The sequence below is a fragment of the Mytilus edulis genome, chromosome 10 (assembly GCF_963676685.1).
Source record: "Mytilus edulis chromosome 10, xbMytEdul2.2, whole genome shotgun sequence".
Classification (NCBI taxonomy): Eukaryota; Metazoa; Mollusca; class Bivalvia; order Mytilida; family Mytilidae; genus Mytilus; species Mytilus edulis.
The window spans coordinates 670883-682968 of record NC_092353.1 but is presented as its reverse complement, the minus strand read 5'-3'; the positions used below and the strand labels follow the sequence as shown (position 1 = coordinate 682968).

At 35.5% G+C, this 12086-nt stretch overlaps 1 protein-coding gene across 1 annotated transcript in view; it reads right to left on the bottom strand.

The window, feature by feature from the left end:
- LOC139493086 (uncharacterized) overlaps positions 1-3532 on the bottom strand; it is a 36188-nt gene extending 32656 nt beyond the window's left edge. The window contains exon 1 of the mRNA XM_071281242.1: positions 3409-3532. The gene's annotated coding sequence lies outside the window, so the exon portion shown is untranslated. The remainder of the gene's footprint in view (positions 1-3408) is intronic.
- Between the last annotated feature and the right edge of the window lie 8554 nt (positions 3533-12086).

The window sequence follows — 12086 nt, the reverse complement described above, 5'->3', positions numbered from 1 at the left end:
ATAGAAGGCTTTTTCTATATACAATTACATAAAAACGGTACAATGAAATGACATTTTTTTTTTGCAAATGATCACAAAAACTCAGGCCTTTCAAAGTTTACTATTTTAACTGAAATATATTAAGATTCTTTTTATTGGCAAAAACTTCAATCACTAGTTATTATTATTTTTTTCAAATTAAGCTATTCAACTTGATTGTTATTATATGATTTAGCAGAAAAGATGGAAATTTTGGTTTTAAAATTTTTCTTTTTCTATTGACTTTCATTTGGAAAAGATTTGAGCAATGTTTTTTTAACTGTTTTATTACCAAACTTGTTTATAAGTAGTATGGTTTCTGTTCAAATTTTTTGAGATGTATGTTATTAAAATTTAAGATTATTCAATGTGTCTGTTTCATTCTGCCTGAAACTTTGGAATTATAAAATTTAAAGTATCGGTAATAGGGTAAGACAAAAAGAAATACAAAATATTGAGTTTGAAATTGGACCCCCCATGTCACACTTTTGCCTCATTTTTTTTAAAATGGCCCATATAGGTTTCTGACACAGAATGAGTGTGGTCTAATGAACTTAAAATGTTTTTTTTGTTTTTGAGCAATTCACTATGATGTTGAATATTAATCCTTTGATATTTGAAGAAATTTTCTTTTTCATTTCTGAAATCTGAAATAAGAAAAATTAAACCCCATCAATTTTTTTTTACCTCCCCTTTTCCCTAATTCCAAAAATAATCTCACTTCAAATTTCTAATGGAGTTTTCAACAATAACAACTCATTTAAATACATCATAAAATATAAAATGTCATACAGTCATGATTTAAGTTGATTTAACTGCTATTCTGGACAAAGAAAGATAACTCCAATGCAACATTTTATATTGGCAAATTTCCAGTGAAGTTCATTAACCTAAAGTTTTTGACAAATTTCCAATGGAATTTATTAACAAGAGGCTCTCAAGAGCCTGAATCGCTCACCTGGTAAACAATGCCTTATTAAACATATTGAACCATGCCAGGCAAACATGTACAGCTAACAATTCTTCAATATTACAAATATATATGACTTACTGTTTATAAATAAAGAAAATGAGACCAAAATACAAACACTTAAAACTTAGCAATGGACTGTGAAAATGAGGTCAAGTTCAAATAATAAACCTGCGTAACCGACATATAGATCATAAAATATTTTCAGACACCAAATATAGTTGACCTAATGCATAAAGTATTAAAAAAATGCTTTCGTTTTTGAGATATACTAGTAATCCAAAAACTGCATTTGACCCCTATGTTCTATTTAAAGTAAGGGCGGCCATGTTTTTTGACGGATCGAAAATCGAAGCACACACTTAGTGCAGGATAATCTAAGGAACTATCATGCTAAGTTTCATCCAAATCCATTCAGTAGTTTCAGAGGAGAAGATTTTTTAAAGTTAGCAAATATGATGAACAAATTGTGAAAAATTGTCATTAAAGGACATTTACCCCTTAAGGGGTCAATTGACAATTTTGGTCATATTAACCTATTTGTAGATCTTACTTTGCTGATCATTTTTGCTGTTTCCAGTTTATCTTCATCTATAATAATATTCAAGATAATGACCAAAAACTGCAAAATTTCCTTAAAATTACCAATTAAGTAGCAGCAACCCAACAATGGTTTGTTTGATTCATCTGAAAATTTCTGGGCTGATAGATCTTGACCTAATGAACATTTTTACCCCATGTCAGATTTGCTCTAAATGCTTCCGTTTTTGAGATATAAGCCAAAAACTGCATTTGACCCCTATGTTCTATTTTAAGTAACGGCGGCCATGTTTTTTGACGGATCAAAAATCGAAGCACACACTTTGTGCAGGATAATCTAAGGAACAATCATTTTAAGTTTCATTCAAATCCATTCAGTAGTTTCAGAGGAGAAGATGTTTGAAAAATTGTTAACGACGACAGACGACGACGGTCACGCCACACATTTTTAAAACTAGATACCCCAATGATGATTGTGGCCAAGTTTGGATTAATTTGTCCCAGTAGTTTCAGAGGAGAAGATTTTTGTAAAAGATAACTAAGATTTACGAAAAATGGTTAAAAATGGACTAAAAAGGGCAATAACTCCTAAAGGGGTCAACTGACCATTTCGGTCCCGTTGACTTATTTGTAAATCTTACTTTGCTGAACATTATTGCTGTTAGCAGTTTATCTCTATCTATAATAATATTCAAGATAATAACCAAAAACAGCAAAATTTCCTTAAAATTATCAATTCAGGGGCAGCAACCCAACAACGGGTTGTCCGATTCATCTGAAAATTTCAGGGCAGATAGATCTTGACCTGATAAACAATTAATAATTAATAATGACTACATGATCTCCAAGAACGGCTGAGTAATAACTTCTGGTAGTTTTTTCCTTAATATTTACAATTTTATTTTTTCGTGCCTCGTTTTTCCTGATTTTTATTTTTCGTGCTACGTTTTTGCGATTTTTATTTCACATGTTTCTGTGTTCAGTACCCCCGTTTACCACCCTCCACTTATTGTTTAGTGAGAATCCCATATCCTGCTACTCGTTGCCATAATAGCGCATGTAAGTTTCTCTGTCCCTCCAGACTTTGTTTCCTGTTTTCACGCTTAATACACCTTATCGCTAATCCCGGCTGACCTGGCCGCTTGAACTTTTGACGTCAACAACAATCACTTTTCCATTATGGCGTCAGATATTTTGTTTTATGACGTCAACATTTTATGGGAACCTGTGTGATATCCAGTAATGGCAGACAAATAGCGATAAGGTGTATTATTCAACTTTCACGCTTAAAAAAATCAGCAAATCCTGTGTCATGCTTAGACCTCTATGAGACCCACATAAGGGAGTGCTCAGGACCAAGCCCCCCCCCTTTTTTATGGAGTTTTATTTAAGGCAAGTCCAGGTATTTTTACTGCTACCATTATAAATTTAACTAGTTTGATGGCCCATGAATGGGTGGTCATGAATGCCCCCTGCTTCGTCACCTTTTAAGTTTTAATAACGAAAAAAGTTCAAAGATGTATCTATAATGAAATGTATAGAAGGAAGAGAGAAAGCTGAGCAGCATGGCACTAACAGTAACAACCCTAGCTGCGGAACCGTAGCTCTTAGGTCCTTATGTTATTTTTTGACTATTTGCGGACCATCCGCAAATAGTCAAAAAATAACATAAGGACCTAAGAGCTACGGTTCCGCAGCTATAACAACCCTATAATGCCGAAAATACATGCTACATGTATAACTGTGTTTACGAGGCGATTTAATAATATTGTTGTTGACGTTGTGGGAATTCCCAACTAATTTTTAATCATATGACATCTCGTTTGCTTTTACGAAGAACCACCAATTCTACACAACGTAATTAGTTAATGTGAACTTACCTAGCACCTTGTTGTCAACCTTTTACCTGCCAGCATTTCACATGTTCATGAACCTTGAAATTCTTAGAATCCATATCCATAACGTAACCCATCAACGGGACTGGGAAAAGAAATGGGTCATGGAGTTCAGAAAATAATCATTCGGAAATATCCAGATTTATCGTAAATTTGCCTTTTGCAACCAGGCTAGAGCAACATTTGATAAATATTTTAGGCATAGGCCTAGGCCTACATGTTTTTAATAAGAATGAGAATTTGTTAGAGATAATGCTATTTTTGAGGAAATTATTATCACTACCAGAAGCGGACTCATACTACACAGTGAATAAATTAGTGTCAAATTATCCTTAAAGATATAAAGGCGAATTCCTAAAGGTCAAAGACCAAAATCTTGGCCTTTTTCATTTTGTAAATTATCTAAAAAGTGAATTATCTAAAAAGTGAATATGTGACCTAATCTGTAAATGTTATCATATTAAATATTGATCAGTAAACCAAAAATAAAAAAAAAATATGAAAAATAATTGCTAAAAGTAAAAATATTAATTTTTCCTTTAATTGCATGTTAAAAGTATTAAAAACTGTAAACTTCCCATGTAAAAGTCAAAATAAAACCTGTAAACCTCCTTTATATAAACACATAAAGACTTAAAAAATGTATATATAGTGTATATATGTTGTGTTACGATTGTTAATTTATTCTTCAATTATTTTTTTGGTGGTGGAACTGTTCGACATACAAAGTATGGTTACCCTATAAAGGGTGTTAAGATCCAGAGAAGAAGAAGAAGGACCATGGAGATTTTAAAAGGGGGAGGGGTGCTTCCTTAGACGGATTAAGTTACTGCCGAGTAAAGCGAGACAAAACAAAATTTGGACGATTTTATAAAAAAAAAAGAAGTGAAAAACGTAATGAATTTTCATGAATGAAAATAAAAATTATTATATTATGGAGGCACTGTCTACGCCTACCTGGATCCAATCCGCACACACTAAATACCGGTTTGAATTATTAATTATATGTCCCCCTCCCCCCAAAAATGCCCGAAAATGAAAAGGGGTTTTACTATCCTTTTTATTAGATTAAACTGACAAACTCATGACCATATAATCCTTCCCATTAGATTATAATGTGTGCTGGTGGTTGTTCCACAGGGCAGTAGTACGCGTCTAGTGTGGCTGTTTTTTTTTATAAAAAGCAGCTGCCGCTGGCTAGCCTACATATGTAAGCGAAGAGAGAGCCGAGTGAGTAAGCCTCTCCTGCCAGTACATAGCCTCTACACTGTCAAGACTTCTACAGTGCCTCCCCGCGACAGCACATGGTAACTGGGGTCTAGCATCTCAGGCTTTACTGTAGAGGATCTTGGAGCAGCAAGGGCCCTAAAGATGCAGAGTGTAGGCCCACCGACGTGTGGACACGCCCTTACTCTCATTAACCTTGCCCCAACTATGGGTAAATAGCCGGTTAGATGAAAATCGTTAACCCAGGAAGGTAATTTATCTAGGAGAAAGAAACTCCAAAAACGGGCAGATAATGGTTCGTCAGCCTTGGTAGGCAATTTATCTAAAGGAAGGAAACCTCGACGAAAAATCCCTGGCCCTCCAAGCAGGGGGTTTGGCATAGGGCCAACAACCCTATCCTATAAAAAGATTAAAGTTACGGAAACAGCAACAAAGGAATCAAACACAACCGCTTTACGAATAGGCCTTCAAGTAAATAGTATGATTGCCAGTGGTGAAAGCCGCAAGGAAGCTACTGGCAGGAATGAAGTGCTGAGCGCTAAAGCAAAAACCAGAATAGGATTCTGGAATGTACGTACTATGTATGAAACTGGAAAACTCGCACAGGTCACATCAGAAATGAGGCGATATAACTTGCACATTTTGGGAGTCAGTGAATGCAGATGGACAGGTTCTGGTAAAATGAAAACTGACACAGGTGAAACAGTTCTTTACTCAGGCAGAGAAGACAACCATCATTTTGAAGGAGTAGCCATCATTCTCAAGAAAGGCACTGAGAAGGTACTTATTGAATGGAAACCTGTTAATAGTAGACTGATAACAGCAAAATTGAAAGGAGTACACACCAACATGACCCTTATACAATGCTATGCACCAACAAATGACAGTGATGAAGCTGCAAAAGACACCTTTTACGAGCAACTTCAAGCAGAAGTGAGATTAGTACCACGTCATGATCTTCTAGTGGTGATGGGTGATTTGAATGCCAAAGTGGGAAACAACAACACTGATATGGACAGAATAATAGGTGAACATGGATGTGGTACTATAAATGATAATGGAGAAAGATTAGTAGAATTGTGTGCAGCATACAACCTGGTTGTAGGAGGAACACTCTTTCCACATCAAGATATTCATAAGTTAACATGGTGTTCTCCAAATGGAAGGGATAAGAACCAGATCGACCACCTTATGATAAATGGTACATGGAGACGTTCATTACTAGATGTCAAAGTTAAGAGGGGAGCAGATGTTGGCAGTGACCATCACCTTGTTACTGCAAATATTAAAATGAAATTGAGAAGTACAGGACGTAAAACACTTGTTCCTACACGTTATGATATTGAAAAACTACAAGATCATAAAGTAAAGAATGCATTCATCCTTCAAATGAAGAATAAGTTTCAAGCTTTAACAGATAATCCTGACATAGTTCCATCAGAAACAACAGAAGTCAACACAAAATGGGATCAAATAAGAACAATATATGAAACAACTAGCCAGGACTGTCTTGGTTTTAAGCAGGGCAAAAAGATGAAGAAATGGATAACACCAGGTACTTGGAAGGTTATAGAAGAAAGACGCCATATGAATAAGAAAATACTGGACACAAAATCAGAAAGGCTACAAGAGAGACACAAAGCAGCCTATAGAGTTTTAGACAAAAATGTTAAGCGAATGGCTAGAGCAGACAAAAGAGCTTACATGGAAGACCTTGCTAAACAAGCAGAAGAAGCAGCTGAAAAGGGTGAACAGGGAAAAATTTACAAGATAACAAGAGAAATCTGTGGTAAATTTCGAAGCAATAATGATGTCCATATAAAAGACAAAAATGGAAGGCTATTGACAACAGAAAACGAGCAAAAAGCCAGATGGGCAGAACACTTTCAAGAAGTACTCAACAGACCAGCTCCAGATGAAGAAGCAATTATAATTGAGGCACTTGAAGATTTGGAAATAAATACCAACTTAACAGAAAGACAGGAAATAATAACAGCAATAAAAGCATTAAAAAATGGGAAATCACCAGGGCAGGACAATCTAAATGCAGAACTTTTCAAAGTCGACCCAGAACTTGCAGCTGAAATTCTTCAATCTCTATTTACTTCAATATGGAAAGGAAAAATTATACCTGACGATTGGACAAAAGGCATAATAATAAAGTTAGCAAAGAAAGGAGCTCTAAGTGATTGCAACAACTGGCGAGGTATAACTCTATTGTCAATCCCAAGTAAGATCATGGCCAAAATTATTATCCAAAGAATAATAGATGCAGTTGATAAACAGCTAAGAGAGGAACAAGCAGGATTCCGTAAAGGTAGAGGATGCATAGATCAAATCTTTGCTTTACGCAACATCATTGAACAATGTACAGAATGGCAAAGGCAGCTTTACATCAACTTTGTGGATTTTCAGAAGGCTTTTGACAGTATCAACAGAAAGACCTTGTGGCGAATACTCAGATCATATGGAATTCCAAAAGAAATAATTGAGCTCATTAAAAGTTTCTACAACAATTTCACTTGCAGTGTAGGGCAAAGCAACATCTGGTTTGAGGTAAAAACAGGAGTTAGACAAGGTTGTGTGATGTCTTCCCTTCTTTTCAATGTCGTCATTGACTGGGTAATGAGAAAAACAATGGAAGATTCTCCAAGAGGAATAAGATGGAACCTTTCAGCAACATTAGAAGATCTTGATTTTGCTGATGATCTTGCTCTTCTATCTCATACCCACCACCATTTACAAGAGAAGACAAACCGCCTTAACACTTTTGCTAGTCAAGTTGGACTTAAAATCAGCCAAACCAAAACTGAAGTCATGACGCTTAACATCAATAACCCAACTCCTATCCTAGTAGATGGAAAAGATCTCCCCATCACAGAAACATTTACATACCTAGGAAGTACAATAAGAAACGATGGAGGTGCAGGAAATGACATAATGAACAGATTGAACAAAGCCAGGAATATATTTAGATCACTTAACAATGTATGGAAATCATCCCAGTATAGTAAGAAGACCAAACTAAAACTGTACCAGAGTTGTGTACTATCTACTCTGTTATACGGATCAAAATGCTGGAGGATGACAGAGGTCGATCAAAACAAACTGTCGGTTTTCCATACCAAAAGCTTAAGAAGAATCCTGCGCATTTTCTGGCCAAACAAAATATCTAATGAAGATCTTCTAAACCAGTGTCAGCAAAATAGCATGGGTACAATATTAGTGAAAAGGCGTTGGAAATGGATTGGACATGTCATCAGAAGAGATAGTAATTCCATCACTAGAACAGCATTACATTGGACTCCAGAAGGAAGGCGTAAGCGAGGAAGACCAAAAAACACATGGAGGCGTACTGTAGAAGGAGAACTGAAAACCATGAACAAAACATGGGGAACAGTAGAAAAGATGGCCAAAGACAGACAGAAATGGAGAACCTTTGTTGCTGCCCTACATGCCGATGGCATACCGGGCAGTAAGTAAGTAAGTAAGTAATTAGATTATAACAAACCAATTTGACTGTCCTTTCCATTACATTTTAACAAACCCAATGACTATCATTATCATTAGATTAAACAAACCAACGACTATCGGCTATCCCATTACTTTTTGGCATCTCAATGACGATGCTATTTCATTATCTTTAAACAACTCAAGTACTATGCTATTCCATTATGATCTTTAGTCATCTCAATGACTATGCTAATATCACATTATCTTTAATTCATCTCAAAGACCATGCTATTCATACCCGTAGCCCAAGGGGTTCGGGGAACCCCTCCCCCTTGAAAACAAATCAGCACTGCTAAAGTCAACAATCTGTTCGAATTGTGACTGCTAAAGTCGAGTTCATGAGTCCAAATTAGCTCCCCTCCCCTTTTTGGAAATTCCTGGCTACGGGCCTGCTATTCCATTATCTTTAGACAACTCAATCACATCCTACTCATTAGCTTTAGTTAACCCAATGACAATGCCATCCCGGTATCTTTAGACAACCATGTGACTATATGCTATCCCATTATCTTTAGACAACTCAATAACTATGCTATCTATTATCTTTAGTCAACTCAATGATTATGCTATTCCATTATATTAGGCAATTTAATGACTATGCTATTCTATTATCTTTAGTCAACTCAATGACTATCTTCCAGAATCACCTTTAGACAGCTCAATAACATATTGACCATAATCACCATTAACTTTAATCAACTCAATGACTATGTCATTTCATTATCTCTAGTCAACTCAATGACTATGCCATTTCATTATCTCTAGTCAACCAAATGACTATGACATTTCATTATCTCTAGTAAACTCAATGACTATGCCATTTCATTATCTCTAGTAAACTCAATGACTATGCCATTTCATTATCTCTAGTCAACTCAATGACTATGCCATTTCATTATCTCTAGTCAACTCAATGACTATGTCATTTCATTATCTCTAGTCAACTTAATGACTATGCCATTTCATTATCTCTAGTCAACTTAATGACTATGGCATTTCATTATCTCTAGTCAACCCAATGACTATGTCATTTCATTATCTCTAGTCAACTCAATGACTATGACATTTCATTATCTTTAGTCAACTCAATGACTATGTCATTTCATTATCTCAATGACTATGCCATTTCATTTCTAGTCAACCCAATGACTATGTCATTTCATTATCTCTAGTCAACCCAATGACTATGTCATTTCATTATCTCTAGTCAACCCAATGACTATGCCATTTCATTATCTCTAGTCAACCCAATGACTATGCCATTTCATTATCTCTAGTCAACCCAATGACTATGCCATTTCATTATCTCTAGTCAATCAATGACTATGCCGTTTCATTATCTCTAGTCAATCAATGACTATGCCATTTCATTATCTCTAGTCAACCCAATGACTATGCCATTTCATTATCTCTAGTCAACCCAATGACTATGCCATTTCATTATCTCTAGTCAACTCAATGACTATGCCATTTCATTATCTCTAGTCAACCCAATGACTATGCCATTTCATTATCTCTAGTCAACCCAATGACTATGCCATTTCATTATCTCAAGTCAACCCAATGACTATGCCATTTCATTATCTCTAGTCAACCCAATGACTATGCCATTTCATTATCTCTAGTCAACTCAATGACTATGCCATTTCATTATCTCTAGTCAACTCAATGACTATGCCATTGCATTATCTCTAGTCAACCCAATGACTATGCCATTTCATTATCTCTAGTCAACTCAATGACATTCTTATTCTACCTATAACCCTTGTCTTTCTTCTACCTGTACAAGATTGACAATACTGTCCTTAAAACTCAGTAATAAAGGAAAGAACAGACATGATATTACCAGACACATTCTCATTCCACCTATAACCCTCGTCTTTCTTCTACCTGTACAAGATTGACAATACTGTCCTTAAAACTCAGTTATAAAGGAAAGAACAGACATGATATTACCAGTCACATTCTCATTCTACCTGCAACCCTCGTCTTTCTTCTACCTGTACAAGATTTACAATACTGTCCTTAAAACTCAGTAATAAAGGAAAGAACAGACATGATATTACCAGTCACATTCTCATTCTACCTGTAACCCTCGTCTTTCTTCTACCTGTACAAGATTGACAATACTGTCCTTAAAACTCAGTAATAAAGGAAAGAACAGACATGATATTACCAGTCACATTCTCATTCTACCTGTAACCCTCGTCTTTCTTCTACCTGTACAAGATTGATGATACTGTCCTTAAAACTCAGTAATAAAAGAAAGAACAGACATGATATTACCAGTCACATTCTTATTCTACCTATAACCCTCGTCTTTCTTCTACCTGTACAAGATTGACAATACTGTCCTTAAAACTCGGTAATAAAGGAAAGAACAGACATGACATTACCAGTCACATTCTTATTCTACCTCTAACCCTCGTCTTTCTTCTATCTGTACAAGATTGATGATACTGTCCTTAAAACTCAATAATAAAAGAAAGAACATACATGATATTACCAGACACATTCTCATTCTACCTACAACCCTCGTCTTTCTTCTACCTGTACAAGATTGACAATACTGTCCTTAAAACTCAGTAATAAAAGAAAGAACAGACATGATATTACCAGTCACATTCTTATTCTACCTATAACCCTCGTCTTTCTTCTACCTGTACAAGATTGACAATACTGTCCTTTAAACTCAGTAATAAAGGAAAGAACAGACATGATATTACCAGTCACATTCTTATTCTACCTCTAACCCTCGTCTTTCTTCTACCTGTACAAGATTGATGATACTGTCCTTAAAACTCAATAATAAAAGAAAGAACAGACATGATATTACCAGACACATTCTCATTCTACCTACAACCCTCGTCTTTCTCCTATCTGTACAAGATTGACAATACTGTCCTTAAAACTCAGTAATAAAGGAAAGAACAGACATGATATTACCAGACACATTCTCATTCTACCTGTAACCCTCGTCTTTCTTCTACATGTACAAGATTGACAATACTGTCCTTAAAACTCAGTAATAAAGGAAAGAACAGACATGATATTACCAGACACATTCTCATTCTACCTGTAACCCTCGTCTTTCTTCTACCTGTACAAGATTGACAATACTGTCCTTAAAACTCAGTAATAAAGAAAAGAACAAACATGATATTACCAGACACATGCTCATTCCACCTGTAACCCTCGTCTTTCTTCTACCTGTACAAGATTGACAATACTGTCCTTAAAACTCAGTAATAAAGGAAAGAACAGACATGATATAACCAGTCACATTCTCATTCTACCTGTAACCCTCGTCTTTCTTCTACCTGTACAAGATTTACAATACTGTCCTTCAAACTCAGTAATAAAGGAAAGAACAGACATGATATTACCAGTCACATTCTCATTCTACCTGTAACCCTCGTCTTTCTTCTACCTGTACAAGATTGACAATACTGTCCTTAAAACTCAGTAATAAAGGAAAGAACAGACATGATATTACCAGTCACATTCTCATTCTACCTGTAACTCTCGTCTTTCTTCTACCTGTACAAGATTGATGATACTGTCCTTAAAACTCAGTAATAAAAGAAAGAACAGACATGATATTACCAGTCACATTCTTATTCTACCTATAACCCTCGTCTTTCTTCTACCTGTACAAGATTGACAATACTGTCCTTAAAACTCAGTAATAAAGGAAAGAACAGACATGATATTACCAGTCACATTCTCATTCCACCTACAACCCTCGTCTTTCTTCTACCTGTACAAGATTGACAATACTGTCCTTAAAACTCAATAATAAAAGAAAGAACAGACATGATATTACCAGTCACATTCTTATTCTACCCATAACCCTCGTCTTTCTTCTACCTGTACAAGATTGACAATACTGTCCTTAAAACTCAGTAATAAAGGAAAGAACA